Raw genomic sequence first — 11285 nt, forward strand, 5'->3', positions numbered from 1 at the left:
AGCTTCTAAGTGGTTATGTTTGGATTGGGAGGTGAAATTAGGGGAATAAAATACAGAAAAATGCCAAATATAAACACTAAGTATAGCACATCAAATGGAGTTAAAAACAGGAGGAAAGTGTTTATCTAAAAGGGAGAGGTAGCTTATGATAAAGGAATTAAAGGTGGCAAAATCAGCAATGCGAAAAATGAGAAGTGAAAGTTTGATGACCTTACCTTGGACAAATATATGGGGCAGGGCCCAACAGGTCCAAGGACAGCCCAAAGGCAACTGTGCTATAACATCCCTTACAGGACCCAAATTTCAAGTGAAGTTGTGTTCATTTCCATCTAATATAAAAGGGTGAATAATTTAGATAATATAGATACATATAAAGTATATTTCTTCTACATAAGAATTTAATAATAATTGGCATAAGATAGAGAGAAACTTATCTCAGAGCCAAGCAGAACATACCTTATCAGTTTTTAAACTTGTAAACTTTACTGTGAGAAATTATCAAATTGCTTCTACTTACATTTGCATCAAGATTGAGGGCTAATATAATACTTCACAAATCTTCTCTTTATTTTCATAATCAGTCACTGAAAATGTGAGATTTTATTTCCTTGAAATGTTATGACTGGTGTAAGGGAGATAACTGAATGATACACATAAGGTGTGGTAACCTTGAATACATTATCCATGTAATATAGATGAGTTCATCAACAACCTGTATTAACTTCATTGCAATTAAATTATCTCAAAATACATTACTGACAAAGTGAGAACCTAACATTTAGACTCCTATGTTTAGTGGAGACCTCAAGAGTCATGTAATTTTAATTTCTAAGATGACGCAGCTCTTTCATATCACATAGTTCATATTTTCTACAATGCCGGCATGTAGAGTGCAGCCTTCCATAACCATGCAGATATCATCTCATGCCAATTTGGATTCTTGCGATGGGATGCAAAGTTTCAAGAACAGTGTGGATTTGAATGGAATGAATACGCACTGTGTGACTAAAATGGTTATCATTCTGTAATGTTGGACCAAACATGGAAATTCCACAGGAGCAGCTTGACAGAAAGAAATAGGATTAATTGAAAGTCAATAGTAGATTATAATTGGGCTTATACAAGTGCCAATGGGAAATGCTGACTTAAGGAAACTGTTCTTGTTTGTTGGTATTCACTGCTACTTCAACAAAAGGGAATGCAAGAGAACTGAACTAACTACATGAACAATTTCAAAGCAGGAGAGTGTAAATAAAAAAAAGGGACAATTAGAGCAGGACAATTCAAATCAAAATGGGAAGGAATACCAAATCCTTAATAAATTACCTAAAAATTACTCATGCCAGAACATCCCACATGGTACAAGTGATCTATCTACAAGTGTACTTAGAATGTTCTCTATCCTGGTTTATGGCATGCCTTACAAGAACAAGATAGTTGTTTTTGTACACATGATTTTTCATCTTTTGCAGGTACAATAGCCAATATTTGGCCAAAATCAACTATATTATGTTTACATAACTTATTTTGTTGCATGCATTCCAATCTAGGAGGTAACAGCACATACATAAAGGCATCAGGTAACACAAGTCTATATCTATCATAGCTATAGTTATCAAAAGTCCCCATCCAAAGCCATCTTGTGCTATTTTCTAAAGATTTCATACATTTTATTCTTAAAGAACTTTCAATATTTGACCAAAAGTGTTCAGCATACATTTGTTTTCCTACATCAAACTAGTATAGTTCATAAATGCCGCCCACATGTATGCGTTTCTATGGAAACACTGTGAGGCTATTCTTTCCTTTATAGCAAACCTTAATTTTTCCAATAATCTGTGAAATAGTTCGGGACTGTATAAGTAACAAATATACTTAGTCTCACTTGTGAAAAACAATTTGATGAGGCACTAACCTATGTCTTATATGAATGTGTATAGAAATGTCATTGAGCTGTTTGAACTATTGTTTTCATACTTTTGCTTCACCATCAAAATCATCTTTTGAAATAAAATGAATTCTTTCAACTATGACTTGTATCTTATTCCTATCAGCACTTATTGAACTTCACATAGGTGATATGGGATAAATCACATTATGTCATATTATGTAATAACTAGGTCAAAGGTCAATGTACCAAATAGTATGCACCTGTCCTACTTCAAAATGTACAATTCACCTAAAAGAAAGGAATTTATATTTGTTTGGTAGGTGCAGAACTTAACATCAGAGACAGGTGGACATGACCCAATCTTATTATAAAGTATAAGCTTTGACCACTTTACACTATCTACAGATACAAGAGGTCACTAACCACCAGTCCTCACACAAAGGTCCACCTACCCATCCTCTTTGTAACACAAATAGTAAGCTTTCCTCCTTTGTAATGTGAATAAAATTGTTTCAATAAGCCAGTCAGTCACCAAATATAGTAAATCGCAGCTTCTAAGTGGTTATGTTTGGATTGGGAGGTGAAATTAGGGGAATAAAATACAGAAAAATGCCAAATATAAACACTAAGTATAGCACATCAAATGGAGTTAAAAACAGGAGGAAAGTGTTTATCTAAAAGGGAGAGGTAGCTTATGATAAAGGAATTAAAGGTGGCAAAATCAGCAATGCGAAAAATGAGAAGTGAAAGTTTGATGACCTTACCTTGGACAAATATATGGGGCAGGGCCCAACAGGTCCAAGGACAGCCCAAAGGCAACTGTGCTATAACATCCCTTACAGGACCCAAATTTCAAGTGAAGTTGTGTTCATTTCCATCTAATATAAAAGGGTGAATAATTTAGATAATATAGATACATATAAAGTATATTTCTTCTACATAAGAATTTAATAATAATTGGCATAAGATAGAGAGAAACTTATCTCAGAGCCAAGCAGAACATACCTTATCAGTTTTTAAACTTGTAAACTTTACTGTGAGAAATTATCAAATTGCTTCTACTTACATTTGCATCAAGATTGAGGGCTAATATAATACTTCACAAATCTTCTCTTTATTTTCATAATCAGTCACTGAAAATGTGAGATTTTATTTCCTTGAAATGTTATGACTGGTGTAAGGGAGATAACTGAATGATACACATAAGGTGTGGTAACCTTGAATACATTATCCATGTAATATAGATGAGTTCATCAACAACCTGTATTAACTTCATTGCAATTAAATTATCTCAAAATACATTACTGACAAAGTGAGAACCTAACATTTAGACTCCTATGTTTAGTGGAGACCTCAAGAGTCATGTAATTTTAATTTCTAAGATGACGCAGCTCTTTCATATCACATAGTTCATATTTTCTACAATGCCGGCATGTAGAGTGCAGCCTTCCATAACCATGCAGATATCATCTCATGCCAATTTGGATTCTTGCGATGGGATGCAAAGTTTCAAGAACAGTGTGGATTTGAATGGAATGAATACGCACTGTGTGACTAAAATGGTTATCATTCTGTAATGTTGGACCAAACATGGAAATTCCACAGGAGCAGCTTGACAGAAAGAAATAGGATTAATTGAAAGTCAATAGTAGATTATAATTGGGCTTATACAAGTGCCAATGGGAAATGCTGACTTAAGGAAACTGTTCTTGTTTGTTGGTATTCACTGCTACTTCAACAAAAGGGAATGCAAGAGAACTGAACTAACTACATGAACAATTTCAAAGCAGGAGAGTGTAAATAAAAAAAAGGGACAATTAGAGCAGGACAATTCAAATCAAAATGGGAAGGAATACCAAATCCTTAATAAATTACCTAAAAATTACTCATGCCAGAACATCCCACATGGTACAAGTGATCTATCTACAAGTGTACTTAGAATGTTCTCTATCCTGGTTTATGGCATGCCTTACAAGAACAAGATAGTTGTTTTTGTACACATGATTTTTCATCTTTTGCAGGTACAATAGCCAATATTTGGCCAAAATCAACTATATTATGTTTACATAACTTATTTTGTTGCATGCATTCCAATCTAGGAGGTAACAGCACATACATAAAGGCATCAGGTAACACAAGTCTATATCTATCATAGCTATAGTTATCAAAAGTCCCCATCCAAAGCCATCTTGTGCTATTTTCTAAAGATTTCATACATTTTATTCTTAAAGAACTTTCAATATTTGACCAAAAGTGTTCAGCATACATTTGTTTTCCTACATCAAACTAGTATAGTTCATAAATGCCGCCCACATGTATGCGTTTCTATGGAAACACTGTGAGGCTATTCTTTCCTTTAGGTATCACGGTACCAATTGTTTTTCCATATACCTCAATGCTAATGTTTTGTGAAATAAATATACTTTCTGTCCTACTTGGGCATGCATGTCACATGCTGTCATATAGAACAATGCTAGATTGTCAATTTGACAATGACATAACCAGGTACTCCATTGCATTTAAGAGAGATAACTCTACTGGAACTAGACAGGGGTAAGAGTTATCTAGTCACAACAAGCACATTTTCAGGCATGTGTACCATATTTTAAAAAAATCATAAAAAATACAAAATATGATCTAGATAGAAATTAACACAAACTCACATGTTGCCAAGAGGCTCAACTTTTTTTTAAGCCAAACAGAAAGTACAAGTCTTACATAATGCACCAATCACAGCTAGTTTTGTTCTTTAATTCTGAATACAATGTTCCATACACCTTAAGCTCCGCCCACCTGGACTTGCGCAATTGGTACCGTTATACCTATAGCAAACCTTAATTTTTCCAATAATCTGTGAAATAGTTCGGGACTGTATAAGTAACAAATATACTTAGTCTCACTTGTGAAAAACAATTTGATGAGGCACTAACCTATGTCTTATATGAATGTGTATAGAAATGTCATTGAGCTGTTTGAACTATTGTTTTCATACTTTTGCTTCACCATCAAAATCATCTTTTGAAATAAAATGAATTCTTTCAACTATGACTTGTATCTTATTCCTATCAGCACTTATTGAACTTCACATAGGTGATATGGGATAAATCACATTATGTCATATTATGTAATAACTAGGTCAAAGGTCAATGTACCAAATAGTATGCACCTGTCCTACTTCAAAATGTACAATTCACCTAAAAGAAAGGAATTTATATTTGTTTGGTAGGTGCAGAACTTAACATCAGAGACAGGTGGACATGACCCAATCTTATTATAAAGTATAAGCTTTGACCACTTTACACTATCTACAGATACAAGAGGTCACTAACCACCAGTCCTCACACAAAGGTCCACCTACCCATCCTCTTTGTAACACAAATAGTAAGCTTTCCTCCTTTGTAATGTGAATAAAATTGTTTCAATAAGCCAGTCAGTCACCAAATATAGTAAATCGCAGCTTCTAAGTGGTTATGTTTGGATTGGGAGGTGAAATTAGGGGAATAAAATACAGAAAAATGCCAAATATAAACACTAAGTATAGCACATCAAATGGAGTTAAAAACAGGAGGAAAGTGTTTATCTAAAAGGGAGAGGTAGCTTATGATAAAGGAATTAAAGGTGGCAAAATCAGCAATGCGAAAAATGAGAAGTGAAAGTTTGATGACCTTACCTTGGACAAATATATGGGGCAGGGCCCAACAGGTCCAAGGACAGCCCAAAGGCAACTGTGCTATAACATCCCTTACAGGACCCAAATTTCAAGTGAAGTTGTGTTCATTTCCATCTAATATAAAAGGGTGAATAATTTAGATAATATAGATACATATAAAGTATAATTCTTCTACATAAGAATTTAATAATAATTGGCATAAGATAGAGAGAAACTTATCTCAGAGCCAAGCAGAACATACCTTATCAGTTTTTAAACTTGTAAACTTTACTGTGAGAAATTATCAATTGCTTCTACTTACATTTGCATCAAGATTGAGGGCTAATATAATACTTCACAAATCTTCTCTTTATTTTCATAATCAGTCACTGAAAATGTGAGATTTTATTTCCTTGAAATGTTATGACTGGTGTAAGGGAGATAACTGAATGATACACATAAGGTGTGGTAACCTTGAATACATTATCCATGTAATATAGATGAGTTCATCAACAACCTGTATTAACTTCATTGCAATTAAATTATCTCAAAATACATACTGACAAAGTGAGAACCTAACATTTAGACTCCTATGTTTAGTGGAGACCTCAAGAGTCATGTAATTTTAATTTCTAAGATGACGCAGCTCTTTCATATCACATAGTTTCATATTTTCTACAATGCCGGCATGTAGAGTGCAGCCTTCCATAACCATGCAGATATCATCTCATGCCAATTTGGATTCTTGCGATGGGATGCAAAGTTTCAAGAACAGTGTGGATTTGAATGGAATGAATACGCACTGTGTGACTAAAATGGTTATCATTCTGTAATGTTGGACCAAACATGGAAATTCCACAGGAGCAGCTTGACAGAAAGAAATAGGATTAATTGAAAGTCAATAGTAGATTATAATTGGGCTTATACAAGTGCCATGGGAAATGCTGACTTAAGGAAACTGTTCTTGTTTGTTGGTATTCACTGCTACTTCAACAAAAGGGAATGCAAGAGAACTGAACTAACTACATGAACAATTTCAAAGCAGGAGAGTGTAAATAAAAAAAAGGGACAATTAGAGCAGGACAATTCAAATCAAAATGGGAAGGAATACCAAATCCTTAATAAATTACCTAAAAATTACTCATGCCAGAACATCCCACATGGTACAAGTGATCTATCTACAAGTGTACTTAGAATGTTCTCTATCCTGGTTTATGGCATGCCTTACAAGAACAAGATAGTTGTTTTTGTACACATGATTTTTCATCTTTTGCAGGTACAATAGCCAATATTTGGCCAAAATCAACTATATTATGTTTACATAACTTATTTTGTTGCATGCATTCCAATCTAGGAGGTAACAGCACATACATAAAGGCATCAGGTAACACAAGTCTATATCTATCATAGCTATAGTTATCAAAAGTCCCCATCCAAAGCCATCTTGTGCTATTTTCTAAAGATTTCATACATTTTATTCTTAAAGAACTTTCAATATTTGACCAAAAGTGTTCAGCATACATTTGTTTTCCTACATCAAACTAGTATAGTTCATAAATGCCGCCCACATGTATGCGTTTCTATGGAAACACTGTGAGGCTATTCTTTCCTTTAGGTATCACGGTACCAATTGTTTTTCCATATACCTCAATGCTAATGTTTTGTGAAATAAATATACTTTCTGTCCTACTTGGGCATGCATGTCACATGCTGTCATATAGAACAATGCTAGATTGTCAATTTGACAATGACATAACCAGGTACTCCATTGCATTTAAGAGAGATAACTCTACTGGAACTAGACAGGGGTAAGAGTTATCTAGTCACAACAAGCACATTTTCAGGCATGTGTACCATATTTTAAAAAAATCATAAAAAATACAAAATATGATCTAGATAGAAATTAACACAAACTCACATGTTGCCAAGAGGCTCAACTTTTTTTTAAGCCAAACAGAAAGTACAAGTCTTACATAATGCACCAATCACAGCTAGTTTTGTTCTTTAATTCTGAATACAATGTTCCATACACCTTAAGCTCCGCCCACTGGACTTGCGCAATTGGTACCGTTATACCTATAGCAAACCTTAATTTTTCCAATAATCTGTGAAATAGTTCGGGACTGTATAAGTAACAAAATATACTTAGTCTCACTTGTGAAAAACAATTTGATGAGGCACTAACCTATGTCTTATATGAATGTGTATAGAAATGTCATTGAGCCTGTTTGAACTATTGTTTTCATACTTTTGCTTCACCATCAAAATCATCTTTTGAAATAAAATGAATTCTTTCAACTATGACTTGTATCTTATTCCAATCAGCACTTATTGAACTTCACATAGGTGATATGGGATAAATCACATTATGTCATATTATGTAATAACTAGGTCAAAGGTCAATGTACCAAATAGTATGCACCTGTCCTACTTCAAAATGTACAATTCACCTAAAAGAAAGGAATTTATATTTGTTTGGTAGGTGCAGAACTTAACATCAGAGACAGGTGGACATGACCCAATCTTATTATAAAGTATAAGCTTTGACCACTTTACACTATCTACAGATACAAGAGGTCACTAACCACCAGTCCTCACACAAAGGTCCACCTACCCATCCTCTTTGTAACACAAATAGTAAGCTTTCCTCCTTTGTAATGTGAATAAAATTGTTTCAATAAGCCAGTCAGTCACCAAATATAGTAAATCGCAGCTTCTAAGTGGTTATGTTTGGATTGGGAGGTGAAATTAGGGGAATAAAATACAGAAAAATGCCAAATATAAACACTAAGTATAGCACATCAAATGGAGTTAAAAACAGGAGAAAGTGTTTATCTAAAAGGGAGAGGTAGCTTATGATAAAGGAATTAAAGGTGGCAAAATCAGCAATGCGAAAAATGAGAAGTGAAAGTTTGATGACCTTACCTTGGACAAATATATGGGGCAGGGCCCAACAGGTCCAAGGACAGCCCAAAGGCAACTGTGCTATAACATCCCTTACAGGACCCAAATTTCAAGTGAAGTTGTGTTCATTTCCATCTAATATAAAAGGGTGAATAATTTAGATAATATAGATACATATAAAGTATATTTCTTCTACATAAGAATTTAATAATAATTGGCATAAGATAGAGAGAAACTTATCTCAGAGCCAAGCAGAACATACCATATCAGTTTTTAAACTTGTAAACTTTACTGTGAGAAATTATCAAATTGCTTCTACTTACATTTGCATCAAGATTGAGGGCTAATATAATACTTCACAAATCTTCTCTTTATTTTCATAATCAGTCCACTGAAAATGTGAGATTTTATTTCCTTGAAATGTTATGACTGGTGTAAGGGAGATAACTGAATGATACACATAAGGTGTGGTAACCTTGAATACATTATCCATGTAATATAGATGAGTTCATCAACAACCTGTATTAACTTCATTGCAATTAAAATTATCTCAAAATACATTACTGACCAAAGTGAGAACCTAACATTTAGACTCCTATGTTTAGTGGAGACCTCAAGAGTCATGTAATTTAAATTTCTAAGATGACGCAGCTCTTTCATATCACATAGTTTCATATTTTCTACAATGCCGGCATGTAGAGTGCAGCCTTCCATAACCATGCAGATATCATCTCATGCCAATTTGGATTCTTGCGATGGGATGCAAAAGTTTCAAGAACAGTGTGGATTTGAATGGAATGAATACGCACTGTGTGACTAAAATGGGTTATCATTCTGTAATGTTGGACCAAACATGGAAATTCCACAGGAGCAGCTTGACAGAAAGAAAATAGGATTAATTGAAAGTCAATAGTAGATTATAATTGGGCTTATACAAGTGCCAATGGAAATGCTGACTTAAGGAAACTGTTCTTGTTTGTTGGTATTCACTGCTACTTCAACAAAAGGGAATGCAAGAGAACTGAACTAACTACATGAACAATTTCAAAGCAGGAGAGTGTAAATAAAAAAAAGGGACAATTAGAGCAGGACAATTCAAATCAAAATGGGAAGGAATACCAAATCCTTAATAAATTACCTAAAAATTACTCATGCCAGAACATCCCACATGGTACAAGTGATCTATCTACAAGTGTACTTAGAATGTTCTCTATCCTGGTTTATGGCATGCCTTACAAGAACAAGATAGTTGTTTTTGTACACATGATTTTTTCATCTTTTGCAGGTACAATAGCCAATATTTGGCCAAAATCAACTATATTATGTTTACATAACTTATTTTGTTGCATGCATTCCAATCTAGGAGGTAACAGCACATACATAAAGGCATCAGGTAACACAAGTCTATATCTATCATAGCTATAGTTATCAAAGTCCCCATCCAAAAGCCATCTTGTGCTATTTCTAAAGATTTCATACATTTTATTCTTAAAGAACTTTCAATATTTGACCAAAAGTGTTCAGCATACATTTGTTTTCCTACATCAAACTAGTATAGTTCATAAATGCCGCCCACATGTATGCGTTTCTATGGAAACACTGTGAGGCTATTCTTTCCTTTAGCAAACCTTAATTTTTCCAATAATCTGTGAAATAGTTCGGGACTGTATAAGTAACAAATATACTTAGTCTCACTTGTGAAAAACAATTTGATGAGGCACTAACCTATGTCTTATATGAATGTGTATAGAAATGTCATTGAGCTGTTTGAACTATTGTTTTCATACTTTTGCTTCACCATCAAAATCATCTTTTGAAATAAAATGAATTCTTTCAACTATGACTTGTATCTTATTCCTATCAGCACTTATTGAACTTCACATAGGTGATATGGGATAAATCACATTATGTCATATTATGTAATAACTAGGTCAAAGGTCAATGTACCAAATAGTATGCACCTGTCCTACTTCAAAATGTACAATTCACCTAAAAGAAAGGAATTTATATTTGTTTGGTAGGTGCAGAACTTAACATCAGAGACAGGTGGACATGACCCAATCTTATTATAAAGTATAAGCTTTGACCACTTTACACTATCTACAGATACAAGAGGTCACTAACCACCAGTCCTCACACAAAAGGTCCACCTACCCATCCTCTTTGTAACACAAATAGTAAGCTTTCCTCCTTTGTAATGTGAATAAAATTGTTTCAATAAGCCAGTCAGTCACCAAATATAGTAAATCGCAGCTTCTAAGTGGTTATGTTTGGATTGGGAGGTGAAATTAGGGGAATAAAATACAGAAAAATGCCAAATATAAACACTAAGTATAGCACATCAAATGGAGTTAAAAACAGGAGGAAAGTGTTTATCTAAAAGGGAGAGGTAGCTTATGATAAAGGAATTAAAGGTGGCAAAATCAGCAATGCGAAAAATGAGAAGTGAAAGTTTGATGACCTTACCTTGGACAAATATATGGGGCAGGGCCCAACAGGTCCAAGGACAGCCCAAGGCAACTGTGCTATAACATCCCTTACAGGACCCCAAATTTCAAGTGAAGTTGTGTTCATTTCCATCTAATATAAAAGGGTGAATAATTTAGATAATATAGATACATATAAAGTATATTTCTTCTACATAAGAATTTAATAATAATTGGCATAAGATAGAGAGAAACTTATCTCAGAGCCAAGCAGAACATACCTTATCAGTTTTTAAACTTGTAAACTTTACTGTGAGAAATTATCAAATTGCTTCTACTTACATTTGCATCAAGATTGAGGGCTAATATAATACTTCACAAATCTTCTCTTTATTTTCATAATCAGTCACTGAAA

At 34.0% G+C, this 11285-nt stretch overlaps 1 long non-coding RNA gene across 1 annotated transcript; it reads right to left on the reverse strand.

The window, feature by feature from the left end:
• Positions 1-4207: 4207 nt before the first annotated feature.
• On the reverse strand, positions 4208-10998 carry LOC149769102 (uncharacterized). The gene is made up of 3 exons (XR_016419444.1): positions 10911-10998; positions 8466-8579; positions 4208-5675 (listed from the first exon to the last, which is right to left on the reverse strand). It is a non-coding gene; the product is annotated as an uncharacterized LOC149769102 (long non-coding RNA).
• Positions 10999-11285: the final 287 nt, after the last annotated feature.

Source organism: Sinohyriopsis cumingii, unplaced genomic scaffold (assembly GCF_028554795.1).
Source record: "Sinohyriopsis cumingii isolate HCF-2022 unplaced genomic scaffold, ASM2855479v2 utg004814l, whole genome shotgun sequence".
In the NCBI taxonomy this organism is placed as follows: Eukaryota; Metazoa; Mollusca; class Bivalvia; order Unionida; family Unionidae; genus Sinohyriopsis; species Sinohyriopsis cumingii.